General features: G+C 49.2%; 1 protein-coding gene across 1 annotated transcript in view; it reads right to left on the bottom strand.

The window, feature by feature from the left end:
• The window catches only part of LOC141201406 (uncharacterized), an 81036-nt gene extending 66311 nt beyond the window's left edge, over nucleotides 1-14725 (bottom strand). Inside the window, exon 1 of the mRNA XM_073663397.1 lies at nucleotides 14659-14725. The gene's annotated coding sequence lies outside the window, so the exon portion shown is untranslated. The remainder of the gene's footprint in view (nucleotides 1-14658) is intronic.
• Nucleotides 14726-17465: the final 2740 nt, after the last annotated feature.

The following is a 17465-nucleotide window of genomic DNA, read 5'->3' as shown; positions in this document are numbered from 1 at the left end:
GATGGGAGGTATGTGTCACAGAGATGGCTGGTCTCTGTGATGTAACCCGGAGTGTTTCTCTAGGGCACATAAGCACTAAGAGGATCGTTTGGTGCACCTGTGAGCCGTATTACGGGTAGCTAGGAGGGAATGGGCGGGTCCAGCTACCCACATACCTCACCTCTGGGTGTGGTTAACAGCGTATAAAATGGAGGCTGTTGTTTGGCACATGGTCTGTGTGTTTGGAGGGAGAAGGCCTCCTGTGTATGTTTGTCTTCAGACCAAGCCAGGACACTGGACGCTACCCCAGCTTGTGTGCCACACAGGCCTGGCTGAGCAGAGACCTGCTAAGGACATTTACTTTGTTTGCCTGATCTAAAGGCTATTTTCTTTTCTGTTTGGCTTCTGGGTTTATGAAGCAATAAACCCACATGAACTTTTAAAGGAACATGCCTCCTGTTTTCCTCCTGTCACACCCAAGTGAGTAAAACCTCCACAATTAGTGTTAGACTTGCGGGCAGCGTTCCCAGCAGAGACGTATGACTGCTACAGGATGGACTGCATGCCCTGGGTGAAGTCTGTCACAAGCCAGCAATCATCGCCAGACAAAATGGAGGACCTGCTGAAACACCTGGTCCAGTCGCAGCAGCATCAACAGGAGACCAACAGGCTGTAGTTACAGCAGATCCAGCAGCACTAGCAGGAACAATGTCAGCAGATGCAGCTTCTGGCAACCTCCATCCAGGACAGGACGAGCACTCCAACTCCAGGTCCGACTGATGACTCCCATGTCCGGAAGGCGGCATGACGAGCTTTGCAGAAAATGACCCCAGGGGATGACGTTGAGACTTTCCTGACGGTGTTTCAAAGGGTCACCGAGAGGGAGAAATTTCCACAAGAGCAGTGGGCAGAGGTACTATCGCCATACTTTACTTGGAGAGCCCCAGAAGTAAGCGTAGTAGGCGTACTATGGTTTAGCTTTGCAGGACGCCCTATTTAGCTTTGCATAGTACGCCCAAAAGGCGTACTATGATTTAGCTTTGTAGGATGCCGAAGAGTATGGCAAGCTAAAAAGTGAAATTCTCGCACGCTTGGGGTTGACAATGACTATCAGGGCACAGCGGGTTCGTATCACTGGAACAAACCATCTCCGTCCCAAATGTTTGACCTGCTGCACCCGGTCCAGAAGTGGCTGCAGCCAGAGTCCTCAATGCCTGCGCAGATGGTAGAGTGGGTGTTGATGGATCGGATTGTGCACTCCCTGCCGAGGCCCATACAGCCTTGCGTTGCCAGGGTGATCCCTGGTATGCGGATGAACTGGTCGGACTGATCGAGAGATACCAGGGAGTTGAAGGTTCCTTGGGAAGGCAGCCCACTACATACTGGTGTCCCCAACAGGGGGTGGAGGCCCAAAAGGTGGTGGGACTTCCAAGGTCCAAATGGACGAGGGAGGTGGTGCCCAAGGTCCATACAGGTGATGTGGTTTGTTGGAGGTGCCAAGGCCCAGGCCATATAGCCGCCCCTTGTCCCCTGACCCTTGAGCCGATGGACTGCAGCATAGGACAACGTTGTTCATATTATGCTTATCCGACTGCAGTGTGAACTGTCCACCCACCGAGGGGCTACAAGCATGCTACGTGAAGGTGAACAGATGGGAGGTAACGGCACTGCTAGACTCCGGGAGCCTGGTGACCCTTATGAGGGCCACCCTTCCTCTCCAAATTATCCCGGGGAAAAAAGTCGGCGTTCAGTGCATTCATGGTGATGCTAAAGACTACCCTACGGGCCAGAGTGGACATTGAAATGGCCCACGGTACAGAGTCCCACGAGGTCGGCGTCATTCAGGACTTGTTGCACCCTATTATTATAGGCTGGGACTTTTGCTTGCTTTGGGATCTGTGGGGGAAGGGTTCTGGGTTCGCTGGCTCAGATCAGATAAGAAAAAAATTAACCCGAATGAGGTATCACCACAGCCCCAGAGTCAGACATTTTTCCTTTTGGTGTCCTTGTGGGGGATGAGGAGGTAGTGCTCCCTGAGTCTGCAATTCCAGAGTTAGGGGTGACCAGCGAGAATTTTGGGTCTGCCCGACATAGGGACCTAATTCTGAAGGAAGCCTTTAATAATGTCACTATTATAAATGGGGTTGCACAGGAGTCGGGGCTGACACAAGGTTTCCCCATTTTATGATGAGTAAGGAGTTGCTGTACCGGGTCAAGAAAGTGAGAGAGGAGAGTGTGGAGCAGTTAATAGTGCCGGGCCCCTTTAGACGGAAGGTGTTGGACATGGCCCATTCACATGTCTTGGGGGGATATCTGGAAGTGGAAACAACGTAGGAACGGATCGTGCAAAGGTTCTATTGGTGAACATTGGACATAATTTCAAAAAACATCACAGTAAAAGTTAATACCTTACCAACACCAGGTCAGATTGCCAATGCACTGCAGGATGCAGCAAGCCTGCATGATAAAGGCAGGGCCAGCACATGTGCAAAATACTGAAGCAGACAGCCACTCACTAACCTACCAAATTCATGGAGGGGGTGGCTGTGTAGTATTATACATGCACACCGATGGAGCCTGCATAGGACGGGTGCCAGTCACACATATGTGTGTGAAGCACAGTGCAAAAAAGATGAAAAATAGTGTACAAGATAAATTCACCATCAATAGGCTGCAAGCCAGACAATGTGCATCACACATATCTGTGTGACTGGCGCCCTATGCAGACTCCATCGATGTGCATGTATAATACTACAGAGCCACTCCCTCCATGAAATGGTAGGTTAGCGAGTGGCTGTCTGCATCAGTATTTGGCACATGTGCTGGCCCCGCCTTTATCATTGAGGCTTGCTGCATCCTGCAGTGCATTGGCAATCTGACCTGGTGTTGGTAAGGCATTATCTTTTAGGCTATGTGCCCACGATGCAGAAATGCTCCGGATTTTTTCCTGAGCATTTCTGCATCTCCCTGGCAGAAAAAAATGCATGCGGATTGTACGGAAGTGAAGCGTTCTTCACATGCATTTCCGCATGTGGGTTGTCAAGCGCTTTCCAAGCGATTTTAGCATCACTTGGAAAGTGCTTGACAACTTGGTCACACTATATAAATCCATGCAACCAGCATGGATTTATATAGGGTGACTGAAAGAATGGTAAATAATAAAAAATAATTACATACCTTCTGATGGCCCCCGGTGTCTTTATCCGATGCGTCCTGGCTTGCCGGCAGCTCGCGGTAGACTAAAGGACCTGCCGACGTCAGAGGTGGCATGACCCGTCACATGATTAATTGACATCATGGCAGGTCCTTTTCAGACCATTGCGAGCTGCCGGCAAGCTGAGACGCATCGCTAAGGACACTGGGGGCCATCAGAAGGTAAGTATAATGTATATTTTTTATTTTATTCTTTTTTTTACAGGTTCTATGGTACCCGGGTCCGGAGAAGAGTCTCCTCTTCTCCAAACCCGGGTACCATCCACACATTGAAACGCATGGATTCCGCATCTGCAGATGCAATGATGCGGATTCCATGCGTTCCAATGCAAGTCAATGGCGGCGAAAACACCGCGCTAACGCAAAATAATTGGTAGTGCTGCGGATTTTTCCGCAATGATAATCCGCAGCGGAAATTTCCTCAGCATGTGCACAGCACATGGGATTATCATTGGGGAAAATGGCAGACCGTCTATCAAGCGTTTTTTAAGCGTTTCTGCAGAGGAATTGCCGCTGCGGAAACACTTAAAAAAAGGATGGTGGGAATACAGCCTTACTATGATGTTTTTTTAAATTATGTCCAATGTTCACCTTTTTTAATGTTTAGTGTTAGGATTCGCAAGTCTGAGGACCCTTGACGTTTGGGTTGCGAGCTTGTGTATTTTGGCCAAAATATCGACCAATACCTCATGTGGTGCATTTATCTTCTACACTATTTTTCATCTTTTTTGCACATTTTTTTGCAGGATGCGGCCAGGCCTCTTTAGTGTTGGCTGGGTGAATTGGGCTTCTGTCTTGTGGGGGTGCACGTATATAGTGCTGGGCAGCCCGCCTGATCTAATAGTATGGGTGTCATCAACAAGCTGCAAGCCAGAAACTGTGCATCGCACATATCTATGTGACTGGAGCCCTATGCAGACTCCATCGGTGTGCAAGTATAATACTACATAGCCACCTCCTCCATGAATTGGTAGATTAGTGAGTGGCTGTCTGCATCAGTATTTTGCACATGTGCTGGCCCCGCCTTTATCATGGAGACTTGCTGCATCTGGTGTTGGTAAGGCATTATCTTTTACAAAGGTTCTATTGGCCTGGATGTCACCGGGAAATATTTAAGTATTGCAGGTGTTGCACTACGTGCCAGTTAACCGCCCCCACCTCTCACTTTTGAAGTCCCCTCGTGCCATTGCTCATTATTGAAGTGCCGTTCAAGAGAATTGCTATGGACTTGGTCAGTCCCCTGGTTGAATCTGCTCATGGTCTTCAATTTATATTGGTTATCCTGGACTATGCCACATGGTATCCTGAAGTGATTCCACTGAGAAACTCCTCCGCAAAGAATATATCCCGTGAGTTGGTCCACGTTTTTCCCCAACAGGCTTACCAAAGGGAGATGCTCACCGACCAGGAAATTCCCTCTATGAGTAAGGTGATGAGGGAGTTATGCAAAGCCCTCCAAATATCCCAACTGAGGACTTCAGTATACCATCCTCAGACAGATAGCCTAGTCAAAAGGTTTAACAAGACACTGAAGAGTATACTGAGGAAGGGCATAGAAAGGGACAGGCCTCTACAGGGTTCTCGCCATTCGAACTTCTGTATGGCCGATATTCGCGGGATCTTCTGGATGTCACAAAGGAAATCTGGGAAACCAAATTCACACCCCACAGGAGCGTTATCGAGCACGTTGCTCTGATGCAGGAGAGGATTGTGAATGTGATGCCCATCGTAAAAGAACGTCTCCTCCAGGCAATAGAAGCTTATGCCAGAGTCTACAACCGGTCAGCCAGAGTGAGGCAATTCAATCTGGGAGACCGGAGTCCTCATGCTAATTCCTACGGTGGAAAGTAAGTTCTTGGCCAAGTGGCAAGGGCCATATAAGATGGTGGAAAAAGTGGGTGAAGTGAACTACAAGGTTCATCAACGGGGACGACGTAAGACGTACCAGATATACCACATCAACCTCATCAAGCCGAGGCAAGACAGAGAGGCTGTGGAAGCTCCATGCTTTCTGGGCAAGCTAAAAGGTGACGTTGGAGGAGTCGCAATAGCAGAAACGCTAACGAAGGCCAAGAAACAGCAGTGTCGGGAGTTGATGCAGAAGAACAGGGATCTGTTCTCGGAATTGTCGGGCTGCACAAGGGTCATAGAACACAAGGTTCTGACAAAGCCACATGTGCGGATGAACTTGAAGCCCTATCTGATACCTGAGGCCCGAAGAGAGTTGATATCCAAAGAGGTAGCTTGTATGCTGAAGCTCAGTGTCATTGAAGAATTCAACAGCAGTTGGTCGAGCCTTATCGTCTTGGTCCCAAATCCCAATGGTGAGTGGAGATTCTGCAACGACTATCGGAAGTTGAATGAGGTTTCCATATTTGATGCATATCCAATGCCAAGCGTCGTCGAGCTGATCAAGAGGCTTGGGCCAGAAAGGCACATAACCACCTTGGATCTGACGAAGGGATATTGGCAGATCCCCATGGCACAGGTAGCCAAAGAGAAGATTGCGTTTTCTACGCTGGACGGATGCTTCCAGGATGTTCTGATGCCGTTTGGACTGCAGGGGGCCCCTGCAAAATTCCAGAGAGCTATGGATTGCATCATTGCATCCCATAAGAAATATGCCACAACATACCTGGACAATATTATTATCTTCAGTCCAGACTGGGAGAGTCATCTGGAAAAGATCCAGGCTGTGTTTGATGCTCTGAGGAAGGTGAGGTTTTCAATAAACTCAAAGAAATGTGGCATGGGGAAATAAGAAGCCAAGTACTTCGGATATGTAGTGGGTAGAGTCGAGATAAAACCCCAAAATACTAAAGTAGAAGCAATCCAAAATTGGCTGAGACCGGTGTCAAAAAAGCAAGTCAGAGCCTTCCTGGGAATCGTGGGATACTACAGGAAGTTCATCCCAAACTTCGCCATGAAGGCCGCACCCCTGACTGACCTCCTTAAAGGGACAAAATCAGCCAAGGCCAAGTGGACTGCAGAGGCGGAGACATCCTTTCAAAAGATGAAACTGGCTCTGTGTAGGCAACCGGTCCTGGTTGCCCGGGACTTCAAGAAAGAGTTTATACTCCAGACAGATGCCTCAGATGTCGGGTTAGCAGCAGTCCTTTCCCAGCAGATACAAGGGGAGGAGCAGCCTGTCCTCTACCCGAGTAGAAAGCTGTCCTCCTGTGAGAAAAATTATTCGGTCATAGAGAAGGAACGCTTGGCTATAAAGTGTGCGGTGGACACCTTACCGTACTGTTAGGTCGAAAATTTAGATTATTATCTGACTATGCTCCACTCAGATGGATGAGGAAAAAAAGTGAAAAAATGCCAGTCATCCTCGGGTTTTTAGCCCTACAGGACTCCTACTTCCCTGTAGAACATAGAGCAGGGAAGCTACATGGTAATGCCGATGATCTATCGAAAATCCTGTCTGGTAGTAAAAGGCTTTAGGCAGGGGGGGGGGGGTATGTAAGGTGGCTAATGGTCGCGTAGTCAATGGGAGGTACAGTTATATGAAAAAGTTTGGGCACCCTTATTAATGTTAAGCTTAATGTTTTATAAAAATTGGTGTTTTTGCAACAGCTATTTCAGTTTGATATATGTAATAACTGTTGGACACAGTAATGTTTCTGCCTTGAAATGAGGTTTATTGTACTAACAGAAAATGTGCAATCTGCATTCAAACAAAATTTGACAGGTGCATAAGTATGGGAACCCTTATCATTTTCTTGTTTTAAATACTCCTACCTACTTTTTACTGACTTACTAAAGCCCTTTTTTTGGTTTTGTAACCTCATTGAGCTTTGAACTTCATAGCCAGGTGTATGCAATCATGAGAAAAGCTACTTAAAGTGGCCAATTGCAAGTTGTTCTACTGTTTGAATCTCCTCTGAAGAGTGGCATCATGGGCTCCTCAAAACAACTGTCAAATGATCTGAAAACAAAGATTATTCAACATAGTTGTTCAGGGGAAGGATACAAAAAGCTGTCTCAGAGATTTAACCTGTCAGTTTCCACTTGAGGAACATAGTAAGGAAATGGAAGAACACAGGGACAGTTCTTGTTAAGGCCAGAAGTGGCAGGCCAAGAAAAACATCAGAAAGGCAGAGAAGAAGAATGGTGAGATCAGTCAAGGACAATCCTCAGACCACCTCCAGAGAGCTGCAGCATCAACTTGCTGCAGATGGTGTCACTGTGCATCGGTCAACTATACAACGCACTTTGCACAAGGAGAAGCTGTATGGGAGAGTGATGCGAAAGAAGCCGTTTCTGCAAGCACGCCACAAACAGAGTCGGCTGAGGTATGCGAAAGCACATTTGGAGAAGCCAATTTCTTTTTGGAAGAAGGTCCTGTGGACTGATGAAACCAAGATTGAGTTGTTTGGTCATACAAAAAGGCGTTAGGCATGGCGGCAAAAAAAACAGAGCATTCCAAGAAAAACCCTTGCTACCCACAGTAAAATTTGGAGGAGGTTTCATCATGCTTTGGGGCTGTGTGACCAATGCCGGCACCGGGAATCTTGTTAAAGTTGAGGGACGCATGGATTCCACTCAGTATCAGCAGAGTCTTGACAATAATGTTCAAGAATCAGTGACAAAGTTGAAGTTACACAGGGGATGGATCTTTCAGCAAGACAATGATCCAAAACACCGCTCCAAATCTACTCAGGCATTCATACAGAGGAACAATTACAATGTTCTGGAATGGCCATCCCAGTCCCCAGACCTGAATATCATTGAACATCTGTGGGATCATTTGAAGAGGGCTGTCCATGATCGGCGACCATCAAACTTAACTGAACTGGAATTGTTTTGTAAAGAGGAATGGTCAAAAATACCTTCATCCAGGAAATCATTAAAAGCTACAGGAAGCGACTAGAGGCTGTTATTTTTGCAAAAGGAGGATCTACTAAATATTAATGTCACTTTTCTGGTGGGGTGCCCATACTTATGCACCTGTCAAATTTTGTTTGAATGCAGATTGCACATTTTCTGTTAGTACAATAAACCTCATTTCAAGGCAGAAACATTACTGTGTCCAACAGTTATTACATATATCAAACTGAAATAGCTGTTGCAAAAACACCAATTTTTATAAAACATTAAGCTTAAGATTAATAGGGGTGCCCAAACTTTTTCATATAACAGTATGTGTCACAGAGATGGCTGGTCTCTGTGATGTAACCCGGAGTGTTTCTCTAGGGCACATAAGCACTAAGAGGATCGTTTGGTGCACCTGGGTGCCGGGTTACGGGTAGATAGGAGAGAATGGGCGAGTCCAGCTACCCACATACCTCACCTCTGGGTGTGGTTAACAGCCTATAAAATGAAGGCTGTTTGGCACATGGTCTGTGTGTTTGGAGGTAGAAGGCCTTCTGTGTATGTTTGTCTTCAGACCAAGCCAGGACACTGGATGCTACCCCAGCTTGTGTGCCACACAGGCCTGGCTGAGCAGAGACCCGCTAAGGACATTTACTTTGTTTGCCTGATCTATTTTCTTTTCTGTTTGGCTTCTGGGTTTATGAAGTAATAAACCCACATGAAATTTTAAAGGAACATGCCTCTTGTTTTCCTCCCATTGTGCCCCAGTGAGTAAAACCACTACAATATGTATAAAGGAAAGGGTATGGTACTCATCAGAGAATGTTTCAATAATCCGCATCAATGGATTTTCCCAACAGGTTCATTAGGAGGCTTGATAGAGCGATGATAATTCATGATGTTCAGCATAGTGTGCCTAATAGCCAGGTGTCCATGTTTAAATATCCCACTTCATCCAAAACCCCAGACTAGGAGGCCCAATCCCATTCCTAGAGGTGAATTGTCACAGGATATACAGAATGGAGTCTGTCTACAATAATATACTGCGCCTACGCTACTTCTCATGAGCTAGAGGTTCGATAATGTCCATCCCCTAGTGTGCATGTCCGGAAGTGAAGTGCTTTATGCTGAAACACCAGATAAACTGATTGCCGCCGCGCCACTCGTACCTGTGACAGCGCATGCCTGCAGTTATCATTCCATCTAGGATCATTGTCCACAAATGTGCATGCCCAGATGTTCCACACCAGATCGCATATGGTATTGGATTGCATTCCACCAACAGAAAAATCCTCTCTCTGAGATCAGTATCATGGGAGACTAAAAACAAGTATTGCACATCCTCCCATCATGCAATCGGCATGTGGATCTACTTTATCACTACAAAATATATGGGATGGTGGCCCACAGTATACTCCTAAATGGTCATATTTAACCCCTATTGCATAATTAGAGATACACAAGGATCACCACACTTGTTAGTTACTAAATAGTATAATTTGTGATATAACTGTTAAGAAATAATTCTGATATAGAAGCTCAGATCTCTTGATGAAGTAAAACAATGTGAACCTCGTTCAGGGAACTGAGTAGCAATGGGTAGAGTATAAAATCCAAAAATGTAATCCAGAATGGGTCTGTATTCATACAAAACAGGCATAGGAAATTTGCTCATTCAGTCCCTTAGGGCCTAGTGAATCCAGTCTGGAAATCCAATCGCTTTCCTTTTTGAGGATACATCTATTGTGATCACATCCTCTCACATTGGGTTTAACCACCTCAATGATGCAAAAGGAGATGTCTCTTGTTTCACCTCAATGTGCACTGTTCATGTTTCTCACTAATGGGGTGTCCCGATGTCACGCCAGGTGTGAGTGCAACACAGAGGAGAAAGGGAAAGGGAGCCCAGATACTAGGGAAAAGGGGGAAGAGGTGACCTCCTAATCTGGACTAGCATCACCCTGTCTCCCCCTAACATCCCTATACAGCCTCCGCAGCTGTCGCCCATCACATGCCTCGCCCAACTATCCCTGGCATAAGGCTATAGCTGGGAGTGTAAGAAGATGAGCACTAGTCAACCCCCGCTAGCACTCTAAAGGCAAAAGGGGAAGACAACACAGGAGAATTACAACTTCGCTTTAGAAGAAACTCCAACAGGGCACACGGCCTCAAGACTCCAAAGAGGACGTGATGCTGCTTCAGCCAAGTTCCAAGTAGAAATGAGTATACCCAGCGACGCCAACATAGACACACCAGCACACCAGGTATATATACACCCAGACTAAATGGAGGTAGAATCTGGGTCCTAAACACAGCCTCCCATCTAGGCAGCTGTCTGCATTGCCAAACGTGGAGATCTCCTGCAAACCCCTGCAGGGTGACTGTCTGTCACCTCTGACACCCAACCATGGCGTATTTCACCCAAATGCCCTCTCCACACTCCTCTTAGACTGCCTCTTGGTCGTGCATACATAATCTGGGAGGTAGGAGCATGTGGCCACATATACAAGTCCTGAGGTTTTACAGTTGGAATAATCCCTCTGAAAAAATGTTTCACCTGTAGATTTGCATGGTCTCATCCAATTACATGTACAACTTTCTACACATCTAAATAAACCACAGATTCTTCTATCTAGCCATGTCCCCTTGGGTGCAGTTTTTTGTTTTAGAAACTATGCACTAAACAGTCCCTAATTGACTAACCCTTTCTGAAAGTTATTGTGGGAGTAGATCACACAGCACCCTCAGGTCCAGGTCGGCCACAAGTACATCCTAGTGTTTTCTGAGGATATTAAAGATAAGGTCACTCTGATTGTCACAAGTTCCTATTACTTGTGTTATCCCATCTTTTTCTTGGTGTTTTGGTTAGGTATGGAGGAATGTCTGTCTCTCCTGTTTTTCTGCAAACAATCGTGCGGAATCCAAAATGTACTGTGGGTACCTTTTTCCCTGAATCTGGTGTTTATGTCTATTGCCTGTATATTAATATCTGTGACATTAGAGCAGTTTCTTCTGAACTGTAAACATTGGCCCTTGGATATTGTTTTTTTTTAGTAGGATGGGGTGGTGGCTATCCCACTTTAATAGTTTATGGTAGATGAGTGTCCCTAGGGTCCAAACCAGGGCTGTGGAGTCTGAGTCGGTGCCCATTTTGTTGGAGTCGGTATAAAATGGACAAGACTCCGACGCCTAAAATATGTAATAAATTGGGTACAATAGTTCAATGCAGTTTGTGAGGAATATTTTTTCATAAGAATTTGGGAAAGTTATGAAATGTCCTATAAATGTCTTTCCTATTCCTGATCTAAGAGTCTAGACTTTTAGCTGAGAAAAATGTGTCCTACCGTAAATCACTTAAACATGAGCCATGTATGAGGGAGTCGGAGTCGTGAAGTCGGAGACGGTGTCATGGAAATTTAGAAGTAGGAGTCGAAGGTTTGGCTTACCAACTCCACAGCCCTGGCTCCCATCCCGACTTTCTTGATTGGTACATCAAGGAAAGGCAACTGGTAACAATTAAACTCTGATATAAATCTAAGGCCCACTCTATGGATATTGAGTTCCCTGACAAATTCAAGAAATAGTTCACTCGTCCTTGACCAGATGATAAAAATGTTGTCTATATATCTATATCATGCCCCAATATATGGTTGACACCACTTATAATCATCCCTGAGTATTTTGGTTTCCTCCCACCAGCCCAGGAATAGATTAGCAGATGAGGGGGTACAGGGGCTCCCCATCGCAGTACCCCTGAGCTGGTGAAAGTACTTCCTGTCAAAAAGAAAGAAGTTATGAGTAAGAATGAATTTTAGAAGATCCTCTATGAAGTCATTATGTCTGCTACACTCTACTGATCTCGATATCAAGAAATGTCTTACTCCTCTGATATCATCATCATGCGGTATATTACTGTACAAAGCCTTGATATCTAGTAAGGCCTGCTCCCCTACATGCAAGTATACATGCTCGAGAGTATACATGTAGGGGAGCAGGCAGAGGGAAAACCAACTGCAGCGGGATTATTCCAACTGCAGGATCTCAAGCGGTACTGTGGGAACATTATCCTGTGTGGGGCATCATCCATACTACATAAGGGGCATAATGGGGGGCATTACACTGTGTGTGGCACCATACATCCTGCATAAGGGGCATAATGGGGGCATTACACTGTGTGTGGCACCATACATCCTGCATAAGGGGCATAATGGGGGCATTACACTGTGTGGGGGCATCATAAATACGGCATAAGGGGCATAATGGGGGCATTAAACTGTGAGGGGGCATCATACATACTGTATAAGGGGCATAATGGGGGCATTACACTGTGTAGGGGCATCATACATCCTGCATAAGGGGCATAATGGGGGCATTACACTGTGTGGGGTCATCATACATCCTGCATAAGGGGCATAATGGGGGCATTACACAGTGTGGGGGCATCATACATCCTGTATAAGGGCATAATTGGGGCATTACACTGTGTGGGGGCATCAAACATCCTGCATAAGGGGCATAATGGGGGCATTAAACTGTGAGGGGGCATCATACATACTGTATAAGGGGCATAATGGGGGCATTACACTGTGTGGGGGCATCATACATCTTGCATAATAGGCATAATGGAGGCATTACACTGTGTGGGGGCATCATACATCCTGCATAAAGGGAATAATGGGGGCATTACACTGTGTGGGGTCATCATACATCCTGCATAAGGGGCATAATGGGGGCATTACACAGTGTGGGGGCATCATACATCCTGTATAAGGGCATAATTGGGGCATTACACTGTGTGGGGGCATCAAACATCCTGCATAAGGGGCATAATGGGGGCATTAAACTGTGAGGGGGCATCATACATACTGTATAAGGGGCATAATGGGGGTATTACACTGTGTGGGGGCATCATACATCTTGCATAATAGGCATAATGGAGGCATTACACTGTGTGGGGGCATCATACATCCTGCATAAAGGGAATAATGGGGGCATTACACTGTGTGGGGGCATCACACATCCTGCATAAGGTGTATAATGGGGGCATTACATTGTGTGGGGGCATCATACATACTGCATAAGGGGCATAATGGGGGCATTACACTATGTGTGGCATCATACATGCTGCTTAAGGGGTATAATGGGGGCATTACACTATGTGGGGGCATCATACATACTGCATAAGGGGCATAATAGGGGCATTACACTGTGTGGGGGGCATCATACATACTGCATAAGGGGCATAATGGGGGCATTACACTGTGTGGGGGCATCATACATACTGTATAAGGGGCATAATGGGGGCATTACACTGTGTGGGGGCATCATACATACTGTATAAGGGGCATAATGGGGGCATTACACTGTGTGGGGGGCATCATACATACTGCATAAGGGGCATAATGGGGGCATTACACTGTGTGGGGCATCATACATACTGCATAAGGGGCATAATGGGAGCATTACACTGTGTGGGGGCATCATACATATTGTATAAGGGGCATAATGGGGGCATTACACTGTGTGGGGGCATCATAAATATGGCATAAGGGGCATAATGGGAGCATTAAACTGTGAGGGGGCATCATACATCCTGCATAAGGGGCACAATGGGGGAATTACACTGTTTGGGGGCATCATACATCCTGCATAAGGGGCATAATGGAGGCATTACACTGTGTGGGGGCATCATACATCCTGCATAAGGGGAATAATGGGGGCATTACACTGTGTGGGGGCATCACACATCCTGCATAAGGTGTATAATGGGGGCATTACACTGTGTGGGGCATCATACATCCTGCATAAGGGGCATAATGGGGGCATTACACTGTGGGGGCATCATACATCCTGCATAAGGGGCATAATGGGGGCATTACACTGTGGGGGGCATCATACATCCTGTATAAGGGGTATAATGGGGGCATTACACTGTGTGGGGGGCATCATACATCCTGCATAAGGGGCATAATGGGGGCATTACACTGTGTGGGGGCATCATACATCCTGTATAAGGGGCATAATGGGGGCATTACACTGTGTGGGGGGCATCATACATCCTGCATAAGGGGCATAATGGGGGCATTACACTGTGTGGGGCATCATACATCCTGCATAAGGGGCATAATGGGGGCATTACACTGTGGGGGCATCATACATCCTGCATAAGGGGCATAATGGGGGCATTACACTGTGGGGGCATCATACATCCTGCATAAGGGGCATAATGGGGGCATTACACTGTGGGGGGCATCATACATCCTGTATAAGGGGCATAATGGGGGCATTACACTGTGTGGGGGCATCATACATCCTGCATAAGGGGCATAATGGGGGCATTACACTGTGTGGGGGCATCATACATCCTGCATAAGAGGCATAATGGGGGCATTACACTGTGGGGGCATCATACATCCTGCATAAGAGGCATAATGGGGGCATTACACTGTGGGGGGCATCATACATCCTGTATAAGGGGTATAATGGGGGCATTACACTGTGGGGCAGTAAAGGGGTCGTATGTATCTATTACAGGAAACAGAACAAAAACCTTATGATTCTTATAAAGGGGCAACACAAGACCCCAAAAGAGTCTCCGTGCTGAAGGGGTTAATGCCCCCTGCGCTCAGTAATGGGGTCTCCACATACCTCCACCTGCAGAGCCGCCACCACATATATGGCTGCTCTGTGCGCACAGGAGCTGTGATGAGGTCACAGGAGGGGAGGAGTCAGGGGTCACATGATCAGGGGCCTCAGTGGATGCAGGACTCTGCTGTGCTGGTTGTCATGGTGCTGGATGAGCTGAAGTTCATGTGTGGGGTCAGGAGGGGTTTACAGTGTGGATGTAGCAGAGCCGTGTGTGTACGAGGTGTACGGAGCAGAGCCGCGTGTGTACGAGGTGTACGGAGCAGAGCCGCGCGTGTACGAGGCGTACGGAGCGGAGCCGTGTGTGTACGAGGTGTACGGAGCGGAGCCGTGTGTGTACGAGGTGTACGGAGCGGAGCCGTGTGTGTACGAGGTGTACGGAGCAGAGCCGTGTGTGTACGAGGTGTACGGAGCGGAGCCGTGTGTGTACGAGGTGTACGGAGCGGAGCCGTGTGTGTACGAGGTGTACGGAGCAGAGCCGTGTGTGTACGAGGTGTACGGAGCAGAGCCGTGTGTGTACGAGGTGTACGGAGCGGAGCCGTGTGTGTACAAGGTGTATGGAGCAGAGCCGCGCGTGTACGAGGTGTACGGAGCAGAGCCGCGTGTGTACGAGGTGTACGGAGCAGAGCCGCACGTGTACAATGTGTACGGAGCAGAGCCGAGCGTGTACAATGTGTACGGAGCAGAGCCGAGCGTGTACGAGGTGTACGGAGCAGAGCCGAGCGTGTACGAGGTGTACGGAGCAGAGCCGAGCGTGTACGAGGTGTACGGAGCAGAGCCGCGTGTGTACGAGGTGTACGGAGCAGAGCCGCGTGTGTACGAGGTGTACGGAGCAGAGCCGCGTGTGTACGAGGTGTACGGAGCAGAGCCGAGCGTGTACGAGGTGTACGGAGCAGAGCCGAGCGTGTACGAGGTGTACGGAGCAGAGCCGCGTGTGTACGAGGTGTACGGAGCAGAGCCGCGTGTGTACGAGGTGTACGGAGCAGAGCCGCGTGTGTACGAGGTGTACGGAGCAGAGCCGAGCGTGTACGAGGTGTACGGAGCAGAGCCGCGTGTGTACGAGGTGTACGGAGCAGAGCCGCGTGTGTACGAGGTGTACGGAGCGGAGCCGCGTGTGTACGAGGCGTACGGAGCAGAGCCGAGCGTGTACAATGTGTACGGAGCAGAGCCGAGCGTGTACGAGGTGTACGGAGCAGAGCCGCGTGTGTACAATGTGTACGGAGCAGAGCCGAGCGTGTACGAGGTGTACGGAGCAGAGCCGCGTGTGTACGAGGTGTACGGAGCGGAGCCGCGTGTGTACGAGGCGTACGGAGCAGAGCCGGGCGTGTACGAGGCGTACGGAGCAGAGCCGCGTGTGTACGAGGTGTACGGAGCAGAGCCGCGTGTGTACGAGGTGTACGGAGCGGAGCCGTGTGTGTACGAGGTGTACGGAGCGGAGCCGCGCGTGTACGAGGTGTACGGAGCGGAGCCGCGTGTGTACGAGGTGTACGGAGCAGAGCCGCGTGTGTACGAGGTGTACGGAGCAGAGCCGCGTGTGTACGAGGTGTACGGAGCGGAGCCGCGTGTGTACGAGGCGTACGGAGCAGAGCCGAGCGTGTACAATGTGTACGGAGCAGAGCCGCGTGTGTACGAGGTGTACGGAGCGGAGCCGCGTGTGTACGAGGCGTACGGAGCAGAGCCGAGCGTGTACAATGTGTACGGAGCAGAGCCGAGCGTGTACAATGTGTACGGAGCAGAGCCGAGCGTGTACGAGGTGTACGGAGCAGAGCCGCGTGTGTACGAGGTGTACGGAGCAGAGCCGCGTGTGTACGAGGTGTACGGAGCAGAGCCGCGTGTGTACGAGGTGTACGGAGCGGAGCCGCGTGTGTACGAGGCGTACGGAGCAGAGCCGGGCGTGTACGAGGCGTACGGAGCAGAGCCGCGTGTGTACGAGGCGTACGGAGCAGAGCCGGGCGTGTACGAGGCGTACGGAGCAGAGCCGCGTGTGTACGAGGTGTACGGAGCAGAGCCGCGTGTGTACGAGGTGTACGGAGCGGAGCCGCGTGTGTACGAGGTGTACGGAGCGGAGCCACGCGTGTACGAGGTGTACGGAGCGGAGCCGCGCGTGTACGAGGTGTACGGAGCGGAGCCGCGCGTGTACGAGGTGTACGGAGCGGAGCCGGGCGTGTACGAGGCGTACGGAGCGGAGCCGCGTGTGTACGAGGCGTACGGAGCGGAGCCGCGTGTGTACGAGGTGTACGGAGCGGAGCCGCGCGTGTACGAGGTGTACGGAGCGGAGCCGGGCGTGTACGAGGCGTGCGGAGCGGAGCCGGGCGTGTACGAGGCGTACGGAGCGGAGCCGGGCGTGTACGAGGTGTGCGGAGCGGAGCCGGGTGTGTACGAGGCGTACGGAGCGGAGCCGGGCATGTACGAGGTGTACGGAGCGGAGCCGGGCGTGTACGAGGCGTACGGAGCGGAGCCGGGCGTGTACGAGGCGTACGGAGCGGAGCCGGGCGTGTACGAGGTGTACGGATCGGATGCTGCCCCTCTCCAGGAGCGATCACAGCAGCACGACATGAGACATTCTTGTACTACACAGACTGTCCTGACAGAACACAGCTCGTCAGGACACAGCCCCGACCTCCAGCGACAGCCGGACAGTCCCATTGGATCGGGGACGGTTGGGAGGTTTCTGTATATAAGTTTTGTGTGATAATTGTAGAACTATTAATGTCTTAGCATAAAAGGATGGACCTGAGTGTTTGTGCCGGGGTCCACATGCATGGAGGGGGTTGAGGCGGTGCTGGCTGTATTATGCAGACGGCATCTGC

This window comes from Phyllobates terribilis, unplaced genomic scaffold, assembly GCF_046119375.1.
Source record: "Phyllobates terribilis strain yellow unplaced genomic scaffold, ASM4611937v1 Scaffold_115__1_contigs__length_5345438, whole genome shotgun sequence".
NCBI classification, from domain to species: Eukaryota; Metazoa; Chordata; class Amphibia; order Anura; family Dendrobatidae; genus Phyllobates; species Phyllobates terribilis.
This window is presented reverse-complemented; position numbering and strand designations above follow the sequence as displayed.